Genomic DNA, 14,542 nt, shown 5'->3' on the forward strand with positions numbered 1-14,542 from the left:
TTGCTTATGACGGGTGATTACAGTCGACGGTGCCAGTGAACATGAACTGAAAGTGATTTGTGTTGTCGGTAAGAGTACAATATTTTTGTTGGCAGTTAGTTTCGTAATGAAAAAAAAAGGTATTCATTTGATGAGGGCAATAATTTGAAAGTAACAGCATATGCAGAAGAACAATGAAACAGAGCAGCTGAGCGGCATTTCGGCCCTTCACCAGCAGAAAAAAACCATTCGCGACTGGGAGGCTAGTGAAGAAGAACTGAAAAAAATGTTGAAGTCTAAATGTGAAAACAGAGGACTGAATGCAAAATGGCCGAAACTAGCAGATGACGCACTGAATTGGATTCAAGGACATCGCCAAAATGGCATTAGAATTAACACAAAAATTATTCAATACACGCTCGTAAGCTAGCGGTACAGTGGAACTTCGCAGACGTTGAGGTTGGTGCTACAGTCGTATGAAGCGTCATAGACTTAGCATGCGAATCAAAACCAAAATATCTTAGAAAATGTCACAAGAGTATGAAGAGAGAATATCATCTTTCCATCGCTTTGTCATTCAACACCGAAGGAAAACCAGTGTGAAACTTAATCCAATAACGAATAAAAATGACACTCCTGTGACATTTGAAGTGCCAATTAACTGAACTGTTGCCATGAAAGGTGCTAAAACTGTAACTTTAAGAACAAGTGGACATGAAAAAATGTACTGCACTGTTGCCCTTTCATGTTGTGCTGACGATACTAAACTTATATACTTATATGGATATGGTGTCTGTTCTTTCGGACGGGTCCGAAAGAACAGACACCATATCCATATAAGTATACAGGGTGTTACAAAAAGGTACGGCCAAACTCACACACAAATAAAGAAAAGATGTTATGTGGACATGTGTCCGGAAACGCTTACTTTCCATGTTAGAGCTCATTTTAGTTTCTTCCACCTACGCTCAATGGAGCACGTTATCATGATTTCATACGCGATACTCTACCTGTGCTGCAAGAAAATGTGCCTTTACAAGTACGATACGACATGTGGTTCATGCACGATGGAGCTCCTGCACATTTCAGTCGAAGTGTTCGTACGCTTCTCAACAACCGATTCGGTGACCGATGGATTGGTAGAGGCGGACCAATTCCATGGCCTCCACGCTCTCCTGACCTCAACCCTCTTGACTTTCATTTATGGGGGCTTTTGAAAGCTCTTGGCTACGCAACCCCGGTACTAAATGTAGAGACTCTTAATGCTCGTATTGTAGACGGCTCTGATACAATACGCCATTCTCCAGGGCTGCATCAGCGCATCAGGGATTCCATGCATGTATCCTCATTAACGGAGGACATTTTGAACATTTCCTGAAACAAAGTGTTTGAAGTCACGCTGGTACGTTCTGTTGCTGTGTGTTTCCATTCCATGATTAATGTGATATGAAGAGAAGTAATGAAATGAGCTCTAACATGGAAAGTAAGCGTTTCCGGACACATGTCCACATAACATATTATCTTTCTTTGTGTGTGAGGAATGTTTCCTGAAAGTTTGGCCGTACCTTTTTGTAACACTCTGTATAGTTCTGGCCATACCGGCCATGAGCTCCTCCTTCTGTGCGGATGCACACCGGTTACCCGAACTCTTACGGGACTTGGTAACAATGTCTTCCACGAGTAATGAGTGTGTTGGGACACTACGAAAGTAGTGTTTGGACTTGTAAGGTGAGAATGCAGGTCTCGCGGGAGGCGTGCGCCAGATAGTCCCTGCAGTCACACTACCTTCTGTCCCCTCGGTGGCTCAGTTGGATAGAGCGTCTGCCATGTAAGCAGGAGATCCAGGGTTCGAGTCCCGATCAGGGCACACATTTTCACCTGTCCCCATTGATACACTAAACTTAATCCAGTAATATTTTCAAGTGCAAAACAATGTCAAAACCTTCTGAAATGCGGCCAGTTGTTGTTCACGTGCGTGACAAGTGTTGGATGGACAATGCTAGTATGAAATTATGGATTAACACACTGTGAGAAAGAAGGAAAGGTGCTTTACTGTAGAAGAGTTTTCTCTTTTTGTGCTGGATCAGTTTACTAGTCATATGAAAAAATTCTGTAGAAGAGAAACTGAGACAGGAAAATACAGAGTTTGCTGTTCTTTCGGGAGGATCCTTGATGTCTCGATAAACAAACAATTTAAGGTGTATTTGAGAGAGGAATGGGACAAATGGATGATGGATGAAACCCAACATGATACACGCCGACGGGAGCTTTAAAATGACCTACAGTTAAACAAGTGTGTTAGTGGCTGAAACAGTCGTAAGAGAGGACATTATTGTTAACTCTTGCAAGAAGTACGTATTAAGTAAACTCTAGACGGCAGTAAAGATTCAAATGGCTCTGAGCACTATGTGACTTAACATCTGAGGTCATCAGTCCCCTAGACTTAGAACTACTTAAACCTAAGGACATCACACACATCCATGCCCTTGGCAGGATTCGAACTTGCGACTGTAGCATCAGTACGGTTCCGGACTGAAGCGCCTAGAACCGCTCGGCCACAGCGGCCGGCACGGCAGTAAAGACCATCCTATATATGATGAGGACAACGATGACGACGAAGAAGAAGAAAAAGAAGAAGAAGATTTTGAGGGTTTTCAAACGTCAGTTTTGATTTTATAAACAAAGAATAATTTTTTTTAGTCTGGCCTTGCAATTTAATAACAAACATGTCAAAAATTTATTTTAAAAAAGTGCTTAAAATTAAGGTGCGTCTTGCAATTCGTAACGTCTTGTAGACCGTAAATTAAGGTAAGAGACGTCGGTTCGGCAAGGAGACCAAGGCAGTGAAAGCGTTAGAGGTGACCCTGAAGAGAATGTCAAGGACTTCCAGGGATGGCAGATGAGGTGAAGCAAGTGCATTGTATTGGAGGGGGGAGTACTTTGAGGGAGACAAAAATCTGTGTAAGTGGTTTCTTTAGCATAAACTTGTGTGGGCGTTAGTGCCGGTCTTTATTGAACGTCTCTCGTACGCTAACGAACTGCAGCGATAGTTTTCAGAGTATACACATTTTGCTAGGTAGAGCTTGAAGCAGAAAGTGTGTCCCAGTGTGGCGCCTACCCCAGCGTTGCCAGTTACGACTGTAATCAACAACTGGAGCTTAAGGCGTGAGACAAAAACAGCGGACACATTGGCGACCAAACGACGCCGCAAACTACTCATCGTCTCTGTGCGCACATAGCCCATCACGCACCCGTCTTCTTACTTGCATGCAACACCACAACACACTCGGCTGCGTATGCAGTGGTACAGTATATAGGAAGCACCGATGTAGCACCATTTTCGGCAAAGACACTCGGTTCTCCTCTATCTTACTGGGCCATTGTCTTTGAGAATGGCTGCATCAGGGTGATGCAACACACCCTGACAATGTTTTGGAAAGACGCGATAGGGTTATCATGTGGGGAGCCAGTGGGTACAGTTTCAGGCCATGGCTAGTAGCGATTCAGTGAACTTAGACGCCATGATGGTACGTTGCAGACATTTCGAGTCTCACGTCATTTCTTTCGTGGGGCGGTATTCTGGCACGATCTTCAAACAGGACTGTCGTTCACTGTTCAGACTACCGAAAAGAATAAAGAGCACAGTCAGTGAGCGGACTTGCTCTGTTCAAGACAGTAGGAATTTTAACTACACCAAAGAAATACATTTACACAATCAGTTACGCACATAAAAAATAATTTTGACAGATACAAAACAAACAGCTCTGTACATGACCACGAAACAAGATGTAGACAGAACCTACCTTTACGAAAGAAGAATAAATATAAAACCCAAACAGTATTTTGATTTTAGTCATCAGTGTTCTGACCGTGGTCCCGTAGTTAGCGTGTGCAGCTGCGAAACGAGAAGTCCTTGGTTCAAGTCTCCTCTCAAGTGAAAAATTTTTCTTTATTTTTGCAAAGTTATGATCTGTCCATTCGTTCATTGACGTCTCTTTTCACTGTAATAAGTTTAGTGTCTGTGTTTTGCGACCGCACCGCAAAACCGTGCGATTAGTAGACGAAAGGACGGGCCTCTCCAATGGGAACCGAAAACATTTGATCGCAAGGTCATAGGTCAACCGATTCCTCCACAGGAAAACACGTCTGATATATTCTATACGACACTGGTGAGGGCATGTGCGTCACATGACAGGAATATGTTGTCGACCCACCTAACTTGTACACTTGGCGAATGGGTAAAAAGATTCTTCTACATTGCCCGATTTAGGTTTTCTTGTGGATATGATTATCACTTCCATAAAAGTGATGAAAACATAAGAGTTTGTCACATCAACTGCAACAAATGAATCAAACAGTCTCACAGTCGCACAATTTTCCCTGTGCTCTGTCAAAACATGTTTTTAACGTTTTCAAATTTTGCCGTGTGTAGACCGTCAAATCCTGCATATGTCCAAGCAAATCTGAACATGTCCTGGAATTTTGGAGAGCGAATTTGATTATGTGTGAGTGCCTGAACTTTGATAATTGTCTGAAAATAAAAAATAAAATTTTACGCTCGAAGGAAGACTTGAACCAAGGACCTCTCGTTCCGCAGCTGCTCACGCTAACCATGGGACCACGGCGCTCCTGATCTCAGATAATACTTGATGTTGCCTATCTTCGCATGGACTACTCAGTTTGTATATTTTGCTTATTTTTTTCATAGTTCCACACAACTTCTTCCTGTTTTCTCCATTGATCTGTGTTCAGTTTTTCAAGGCCTATCCACTGTGGCAACTTCTAACTAAATCTGAGGGGGGTGCGATGGGGAGGTTCCCTTGTAAGGTAGCACAGTTCCTTCATTTCGTCTGCTTCGTGGTCAGAAATTTTCATGATAAATTTATCGCAGATCTCAGTTCTGCTACTCCTCATTAGTCTCCATCATAGTGTGTGTTTATTAGACTGTTCATTCCACTGACGACAGAAACGCCATCACTGAATCTTATTTCTCTAAATTTGAATCCCACTCGCGGACCTTCCATTTGTTTCCGTTATTGTTTCTTCGATGTTTACTTCGTACGTTAGAAAGACTGCACCACTGTCTTACGACCGATTATAAACGCACAGAAAATGTCTCTGATTGTTCAGGATAAAGGATGAAACACGGCAGTCAACATACCAGCGATTTGGTAGCTGTAAGAGACCTTAACAACAATGAGACGCTTCAGCTGTATGTTTTATAGCTGAAGAAACTTACGCACTCCCCTCCTCATCGAATTAATACTATTGTTAAAGGTATTGGCGTTATGTCTTTTGGAGCGGTGGTGGTGGTGGTGGTGGTGGTGGTGGTGGGGTGGGGAATACAGTTTTTCGATCAGTGGGATAATAATAATAATAATAATAATAATAATAATAATAATAATGATAATTAATTTTTCTTGTATTCGATATTGACAGTGTGTGGTGAAAAATTTCTGATTACTCAGATCATGCATGATATCTGAAATACATCTTACAACAGCACATACGAGAGAGACATTTCTGTACAGATTCTATCAGTAGACTGTCTTTGGATGTTTGCATTGTCAACAGAGGTGCTTCCTATGTGCCTTTCAAAACACCACCAAGCCGCGACGCCGAAGTATAAATGCATCCTCCTGAGCAAGTAAAGCCTCTGGAAAATTCCGTTTTATATTTCAAAAGTCTTTTGATTCACCATCCCTTACCCGCATACTTTTCCTTAGGCGGCATATGAACTGAAATAATAATAATAATAATAATAATAATAATGCTAATATAATAGGAAACATTATTCGTGAAAAGTTAACAAATATAAGATCTAAATTAAAATTTACAGGAGAAATACAGCAACCATTTGAAATAAAACGTGTTAGACAAATGGACGGCTTATCACCTTTACTGTTCAACAGAATTTTAGAAAAATTAAAAGACTATCGTATTTGGAGCTAAAAATCACAAAATAAAGCAATAATCCCTGGAAGAAAATCGAATGAAACTTAACTGCCTGGTTCTGCAGTCGTTTTCGCAATACTTTTAGGAAATATGACACAGTCTGTTATTCAAATAGCTCTTCTGGAAATAGAGCTGGTTTCAAAATTTCAACTGAATACACAATGACAAATATAAAGAAGGCACCAAATTCATAGAAACATAAATAAGTCAAAGAGAGGGAGCTAATAAATTTAAATATTTGGATAAACGATAGAGCAGAATGGACTATAAACATTTTCAACCGATGTAGATGTTAACAAAATTGAAAGAAATTAGGGTTTGAGAATAAAGTCTATGTAGTGAAATATGAACACAGAAAAACAAACCTAAAAACCTCTATCACAGTGTTAAGACCAGAATATTTATATGCTTGAGAATTCTTAACGATTATAAGCTACTCAAAATAGATGAACTTGAAAGACGGATTATTTGAAAAATAATGGGTGCAATACAAACTACAGATGGTTGCAAATGACAAGTAATGAGGATTTTGCAAACTCTCCTCTCGTATTTGAACCTCCGTACAAGTTTCTCAGCACAGTCGCGATTCCGTACAAAATAGTACAGACGACGTACCATGCACTAGTCCAGCCTTCCCACCGGAGACTGCGGTAGTTAAATGAGCGTTTTTGGATCATCGTAGTGAACAGGTGCATAGCACTCTCTGTACTCTGTGAAGCTGTCGTAGACGATGTCCCCGAAAGTACAGCTGGTATTGTAGTGGATTCTTCAGAACTTTCAGGTAGGTGGCCTGTGATTGGTGCACGTAGCTAATTTCTGTAAGTCCCGGGATGCCATTAAGATGCATTTATTTGGAAAGAACATAAAATAGTAACACTTAAAAGTATGAAACGATCTCTTTCATAAAATTAATAAGTTCTGAGAGCATGGTGAATCCGAATATTACGTACGAACAGTATCCAATACATTCTGTCACCGACTGACGAGTTTGGCGCACAGCCAAATTTTCTTGATTATATCGTATCGCTTTGGAACTCTCCGTAGATATTTGGCAAGTTCACAAAGTTAATTCGTTTATTGAATTTATGGATTTACTGCCGAGCGTTATTAATGTACCGAAGCTCTGATGACCGGTAGGCTGTTCCTAGTACCAGTTATGTCGAAAGAAGACCTAGTTCGTTAATACGAGTTGCGTTCAATATGTAATGCTACACACTTTTTCCTGTGGGAATTTCGGTTGAAATATTGCTGCATTTGTTGAGGAACATCGTAGAATAATACTGCTGCAGCCCCCATAGTTCCAAGAAATTCAGATAGGTGGCGGTGCTATGCACCTACATCTACATTTATACTCCGCAATCCACCCAACGGTGTGTGGCGGAGGGCACTTTACGTGCTACTGTCATTACCTCCCTTTCCTGTTCCAGTCGCGTATGGTTCGCGGGAAGAACGACTACCGGAAAGCCTCCGCGCGCGCTCGAATCTCTCTCCTTTTACATTCGTGATCACCTCGGGAGGTATAGCTCGGGGGAAGCAATATATTCGATACCTCATCCAGAAACGCACCTTCTCGAAACCTGGACAGCAAGCTACACCGCGATGCAGAGCGCCTGGCTTGCAGAGTCTGCCACTTCAGTTTGCTAGACATCTCCGTAACGGTATCACGCTTACCATATAACCCTGCGACGAAACGCGCCGCTCTTCTTTGGATCTTCTCTATCTCCTCTGTCAACCCGACCTGCTACGGATCCCACACTGATGAGCAATACTCAAGTATAGGTCGAACGATTGTTTTATAAGCCACCTCCTTTGTTGATGGACTACATTTTCTAAGGACTCTCCCAATGAATCTCAACCTGGCACCCGCCTTACCAACAATTAATTTTATATGATCATTCTACTTCAAGTCAAAAATGGCTCTGAGCACTATGGGACTTAACATCTATGGTCATCAGTCCCCTAGAACTTAGAACTACTTAAACCCAACTAACCTAAGGACATCACACAGCACCCAGCCATCACGAGGCAGAGAAAATCCGTGACCCCGCCGGGAATCGAACCCGGGAACCCGGGCTACTTCAAGTCGTTCATTACGCATACTCCCAGATATTTTACAGAGGTACTAGTTACCAGCGTTTGTTCCGCTATCATATAATCATTCAATAAAGGATTCTTCTTTCTATGTATTCGCAATACATTACATTTGTCTATGTTAATGGTCAGTTGCCACTCCCTGCCCTAAGTGACTATCCGCTGCAGATCTTCCTGCATTTGCTGCAATTTTCTAATGCTGCAACTTCTCTGTATACTGCAGCATCATGCACACCCATCAAAGTATCGTCGCTATCTGAGTTGCGTTCCAAGCAGAGCGCTGTCATGAGTTTCCTCTCACGGAAAACCAGAGCGTCGCAGCTATTCAGAGCCGCTTGCAGTATTTCTACGAAGACTGGGAATCAACAAAAGCATGGCGAGTCGTTGGGTGAGGCGTCTGTCTTCACCGCAACAAGGTCGCGCGAACCTGTTCGATCTCCCGGGTGCCGGTTGGCCTCACAAAACTGTGACTCTTCCAGCCTTGGAACATGGGGACACGCTCATTCGATCGACGGATCACCTCCCTGTCAATCTGATAGAGCTGACACACTCGTCCGCCTACGCACCTTCCGACTACCACTTGTTTGGCACAAAGACGGATACAGTCTGCGGGAAGCAGGATGTGGATGATGCGGAGGTTATTGAGGCAGCAAGACAATGGCTCCGATGTCGACCAGTAGAGTGGTACCATGTGGCCTTACAGGCCCTCCCACTAAGGTGGCGTAAGGCCGTTGCACTGAATGGTGATTATTCTGAGAAATGTACTGCTCCGATAGCTGAATGGTCAGCGTGACGGATTGTCAATCCTCTGGGCCCGGATTCGATTCCCGGCTGGGTCGGGGAATTTTCTCCTCCCAGGGACTGGGCATTGTGCTGTCCTCATCATCAGTCTTTCATCCTCATCGACTGCAGGTCACCGACGTGGCGTCAAATTGAAGACCGGCACCCGGCGAACGGTCTGCCCGACGGGGGGCTCCAGCCATACGATTAAATTAAAAAAAAATAAAATAAAAATATTGAGAAATATGGGTTTCTAGCCAAAAGAGAGAGCAATAATATGGTGTATTGAAATCCTCGATAAAAGCAACCTGCTTTCAGAAAAAAAGTGTGTTGAATTACTTGTTGATCGCCTCTTGTATTTAATACAGTAAAGTCCGCGCCAGAACACCAGTGGTTCCCCTACATCGTTACTGTCGAGTAAGATCGTTTCATAAGGCTCTTCACCACTCTCATGATTTACTACCGAACCCTATGGTTTGGCTGCTGGCTCTGCCTCCATGGGAACCGGCTTTCTGATTGACTTCAGCTACTTGCCGTGTTTCAACAAACGTAAAATTTCGAAAACGAATACCTCTCAACACATGGGACACCTCACAAGATCTTTGAAAATATACAGTAAACAACAGAAATAATGGCACAGTGAAATTAATTTAATTTGCGCTCCTCTGCTGTATGATTGAGAACGGTCGAAAGAAGCAAACATTTCTGTATTTTTGAAAAAAAAAAAGTGGGCAGTTACGTGGATTACAGAAGTCAGAAAATAGCAAGTAAGAAATCGGGAACAACGTGGACAGAAGAAAAGAAAAGAAAAGAAAGCACGAGGAAAAAACGAAAGAGTATAGGAAAAAGAAACTACAAAGAAAGAAGAGAAACGAAATTTGTTACGTAATCGTAGTTGGTCAAAAAAGGAAGGAAGGAAGGTAGCGTTTCACGTCCCGTCAGCATCGTGGCCATTAGAGATAGAGCATCAGCTCGGATTGTACCAAGGATGGAGAAGGAAACCGTTCGTGCTCTTTCGAAGGAACCATCCCGGAATTTTACGGAAGTGGTTTACGGAAATAGCGGGAAATCTTAAGTTGGATGGCTGGACGCGGGTTTGAACCGTCATCCTCACGTATGCGAGTCCAATGTGCAAACCACTACGCCGTCTCGCTCGGTGTGGGTGGTCAATATGGAGATTAAGAATAATAATAATAATAATAATAATAATAATAATAATAATAATATTGACCTACTCATTTGAAGTAGTGAAATGGAGTAACACAGACCTAGAAGCACTCAATACACTTACACGATCACAATGCCACAAATGTAGAATACATCACATACATTCAGCAACAGAAAGATTCACATTAAGCAGAAAGGAAGGAGGACAGGGATTTATCGACATAAAAAAACCTACATTATGGACAGGTAGACAATTTAAATTCTTTATAGAACGAGCAGAAACTAGCAAAATACACAAAGCAGTCACTCATATAAATACGTCGGCTACACCACTGCAATTTCATAACCACTTCTACTACTCTTTAGATCACATAACATCAACAGATACAAGGAAAGTAAATTGGAAAAAGAAAACACTACATGGCAAGCACCCGTATCATCTAACACAGCCACACATCGATGAATACGCATCCAACACATGGTTAAGAAAAAGCAATATATACATTGAGACAGAAGGATTCATGATTGCAATACAGGATCAAACAGTAAACACCAGATATTACAGCAAGTATATTGTTAAAGATCCCAATACCACAACAGATAAATGCAGACTTTGCAAACAACAAATAAAAACAGTAGATCCCATCACAAGCGGATGTACAATACTAGCAAATACAGAATACCCCAGAAGACATGACAATGTAGCAAAAATAATACACCAACAGCTTGCCATACAACATAAACTAATAAAACAACACGTTCTCACATACAAGTATGCACCACAAAATGTACTGGAGAATGATGAATACAAATTATACTGGAACAGAACCATTATAACAGATAAAACACCACCACATAACAAACCTGACATCATACTCACCAATAAAAAGAAGAATTTAACACAACTAATCGAAATATCCGTACCCAATACAACAAATATACAAAAGAAAACAGGAGAAAAAATTGAAAAAGACATCAAACTGGCTGAGGAAGTCAAGGACATGTGGCATCAGGATAAAGTTGACATTGTACCAATTATACTATCAACTACAGGAGTCATACCACACAATATCCACCAGTACATCAACGCAACACAGCTACATCCAAACGTATATATACAACTACAGAAATCCGTAATTATTGATACGTGTTCAATAATCCGAAAGTTCCTGAATGCAATGTAACATATACCGTACAGTTAAAAGGAAGTCACGCTTGATGAAGGTCCGCGTCACTTTCCATTTTTGCCCAGACATAACGTCTGAGAAAAGTAAGAGTAACAATAATAATAATATTATATATGACGGTAGTATCTGTTCCTGAAAGAACAGTTACCGTGGATGACCATGAAGCATTGCTAGAAATGAAATGATAATTAAATGGACACCCTAGCTGCAAACAGGAGTTGATGTACTTCATATGGGACATGTTGAAAATGTGTGCCCCGACCGGGACTCGAACCCGGGATCTCCTGCTTAAATGGCAGACGCTCTATCCATCTGAGCCACCGCGGGCATAGAGGATAGTGCGTCTGCAGGGACTTGTCCCTTGCACGCTCCCCGTGAGATCCACATTCACAACATGTCCACACCACTACATTTGTTGTGCACCTAATAGATGTTTGCCCATCATACTCATTACTCGTGGCAGATTAATCTCCCAAGTCCCGTACGAGTTCGGGCATAGCGTGTGCGTTCGCACAAGAAGGTCAATGGCCGGGAAGCCATATTTTAACTATATATGACGGTAGTATCTGTTCCCGAAAGAACAGTTACCGTGGATGACCATGCAGCTTTGCTAGAAATGAAATGATAATTAAATGGACACCCTAGCTGCAAACAGGCGTTGATGTACTTCATTGGGGACATGTTCAAAATGTGTGCCCCGACTGGGACTCGAACCCGGGATCTCCTGCTTACATGGCCCGGTCGGGGCACACATTTTCAACATGTCCCCAATGAAGTACATCAACGCCTGTTTGCAGCTAGGGTGTCCATTTAATTATAAGACGAGTGGCTAGAACGGAGACTGCAGACGGGACACGTCGTGAGACAGCTGCGACGTACTGTGTGCTGCGAAGGACGTGCGGCCTGAATGGGATCGCGTGTGCAGGAAGGCGGCGCGGAGCTGTGAATGGGAGCCGTGCTGCGCGCTGTCCGTATTCCGCCGTCGCCTTGCGCCGCGGCTAAACGGGTTACCGGCAGGCGGCGAGAGCTCGCTACCGCCCCCATTGTGTTCCGTGGACGCTCCCTCCCCCGCCTGCGACGGCGCGGCTGCAGTCCTTCCGGGCGTCTCGTATTCCGCGGTCGTCCCTCGCAATGCTGCCGAGAAGACTTGCACCGTCACTGACACCCTCAGTCTCGCCGTAGTACCTTTGCGAGACCAGATTAATGCCACCACGAAGTATTGGTAGACTTAAACACATATACTGATGGAAAAGAACCGCAACACCAAAAAAACAATTATTATAGAGCAAGGAAATTTGGGGAATACATTTGTGCGGGTAAAATACACTACTGGCCATTAAAATTGCTACACCAAGAAGAAATTCAGATGATAATCGGGTATTCATTGGACATATATATTATACTAGAACTGACCTCGCAATTTCGGTGTATAGATCCTGAGAAATCAGTACCCTGAACAACCGCCTCTGGTCGTAATAACGGCCTTGATACGCCTGGGCATTGAGTCAAACAGAGTTTGGATGGCGTGTACAGGTACAGCTACCCATGCAGCTTCAACACGATACCACAGTTCATCAAGAGTAGTGACTGGCGTATTGTGATGAGCCACCATTGACCAGACGTTTTCAATTGGTGAGAGATTTGGAGAATGTGCTGGCCACGGCAGCAGTCGAACATTTTATGTATCCAGAAAGGCCTGTACAGGACCTGCAACATGCGGTCGTGCATTATCCTGCTGAAATGTAGGGTTTCGCATGGATCGAATGAAGGGCAGAGCCACGGATCGTAACACATCTGAAATGTAACGTCCACTGTTCAAAGTGCCGTCAAAGCGAACAAGAGGTGACCGAGACGTGTAACCAATGGGCACCCCATACCATCACGCCGGTTGATGCGCCAGTATGGCGATGACGAATACAAGCTTCCAATGTGCCTTCACCGCGATGACGCCAAACACGGATGCGATCATCATGATGCTGTAAATAGGACCTGGATTCATCCGAAAAAATGACGTTTTGCCATACGTGCACTGAGGTTCGTCGTTGAGTACACCACCACAGGCCCTCCTGTCTGTGATGCAGCGTCAAGGGTAACCGCATCCATGGTCTCCGAGCTGATAGTCCATGCTGCTGCAAACGTCGTTGAACTGTTCGTGCAGATGGTTGTTCTCTTGCAAACGTCCCCATCTGTTGACTCAGGGACGAGATGAGGCTGCACGATCCGTTACAGCCATGCCTATAAGATGCCTGTCATCTCGACTGCTAGTGATACCAGGTCGTTGGGATCGAGCACGGCGTTCCGTATTACCCTCCTAAACCCACCGATTCCATATTCTGCTAACAGTCATTGGATCTCGACCAAAGCGAGCAGCAGTGTCGCGATACGATAAACCGCAATCGAGATAGGCTACAATGCGACCTTTATCAAAGTCGGAAACGTGATGGTACGCATTTGTCCTCCTTACACGAGGCATCACGACAGCGTTTCAGTAGGCAACGCCGGTCAACTGCTGTTTGTATATGAGATATCGGAAATATTGGAAACTTTCCTCATGTCAGCACGTTGTAGGTGTCGCCACCGGCGCCAACCTTGCGTGAATGCTCTGAAAAGCTAATAATTTGCATATTACAGCATCTTCTTCCTGCCGTTTAAATTTCGCGTCTGGAGCACGTCATCTTCGTGGTGTAACAATTTTAATGGCCAGCAGTGTATTTAAGTCAAACACTGCCAGATCATCCGTTAATGTCAGCCCGAGATAAGCCATTGCAAACGTGGAACGCTGGTACATTAATAACCGGTGTAACCGCCACACTGTCCAATGCAAACGAGCACGTATTGTCTCGTACAGGAGCCGGATGTCAGTTTATGGGACGGACTTGTATGCCTGTTGCATTTGGTCGGCCAATACAGGGACGGTTAATGATCTTTGCGGATAGTACTGGAGTTGTCGTCCAGTGATGTTCCATATGTGCTCAGTTGGAGGAAACACTCTACAGAGCATGTTGGACTGCAACAGCGTTATCCTGTTGGAAAAATTCCCCCTATAATGCTGTTCATGAATAGCAGAGCGAGGTGGCGCAGTGGTTAGACACTGGACTCGCATTCGGAAGGACGACGTTCAATCCCGCGTCCGGCCATCCTGATTTAGGTTTTCCGTGATTTCCCTAAATCACTCCAGGCAAATGCCGGGACGGTTCCTCTGAATGGGCACGGCCGATTTCCTTCTCCATCCTTCCCTAATCCGATGAGACCGATGACCACGCTGTCTGGTCTCCTTCCCCAAACAAACCAACCAACCAACCAACCATGAGTAGCAGCACAGCAGGTGGAATTACCAGACTGACGCACAACTTTGCAGTCAGGTTGCGTGGGATAAACCATGA

General features: G+C 43.5%; 1 non-coding gene and 1 pseudogene across 1 annotated transcript; one reads left to right on the forward strand and one right to left on the reverse strand.

The window, feature by feature from the left end:
• Positions 1-12,385, forward strand: part of LOC126152330 (transforming growth factor beta regulator 1-like) — a 51,791-nt pseudogene extending 39,406 nt beyond the window's left edge.
• Positions 11,413-11,487, reverse strand: Trnak-uuu (transfer RNA lysine (anticodon UUU)). Its single transcript has one exon. It is a non-coding gene; the product is annotated as a tRNA-Lys (tRNA).
• Positions 12,386-14,542: the final 2,157 nt, after the last annotated feature.

The sequence above is a fragment of the Schistocerca cancellata genome, chromosome 2 (assembly GCF_023864275.1).
Source record: "Schistocerca cancellata isolate TAMUIC-IGC-003103 chromosome 2, iqSchCanc2.1, whole genome shotgun sequence".
Taxonomy (NCBI): Eukaryota; Metazoa; Arthropoda; class Insecta; order Orthoptera; family Acrididae; genus Schistocerca; species Schistocerca cancellata.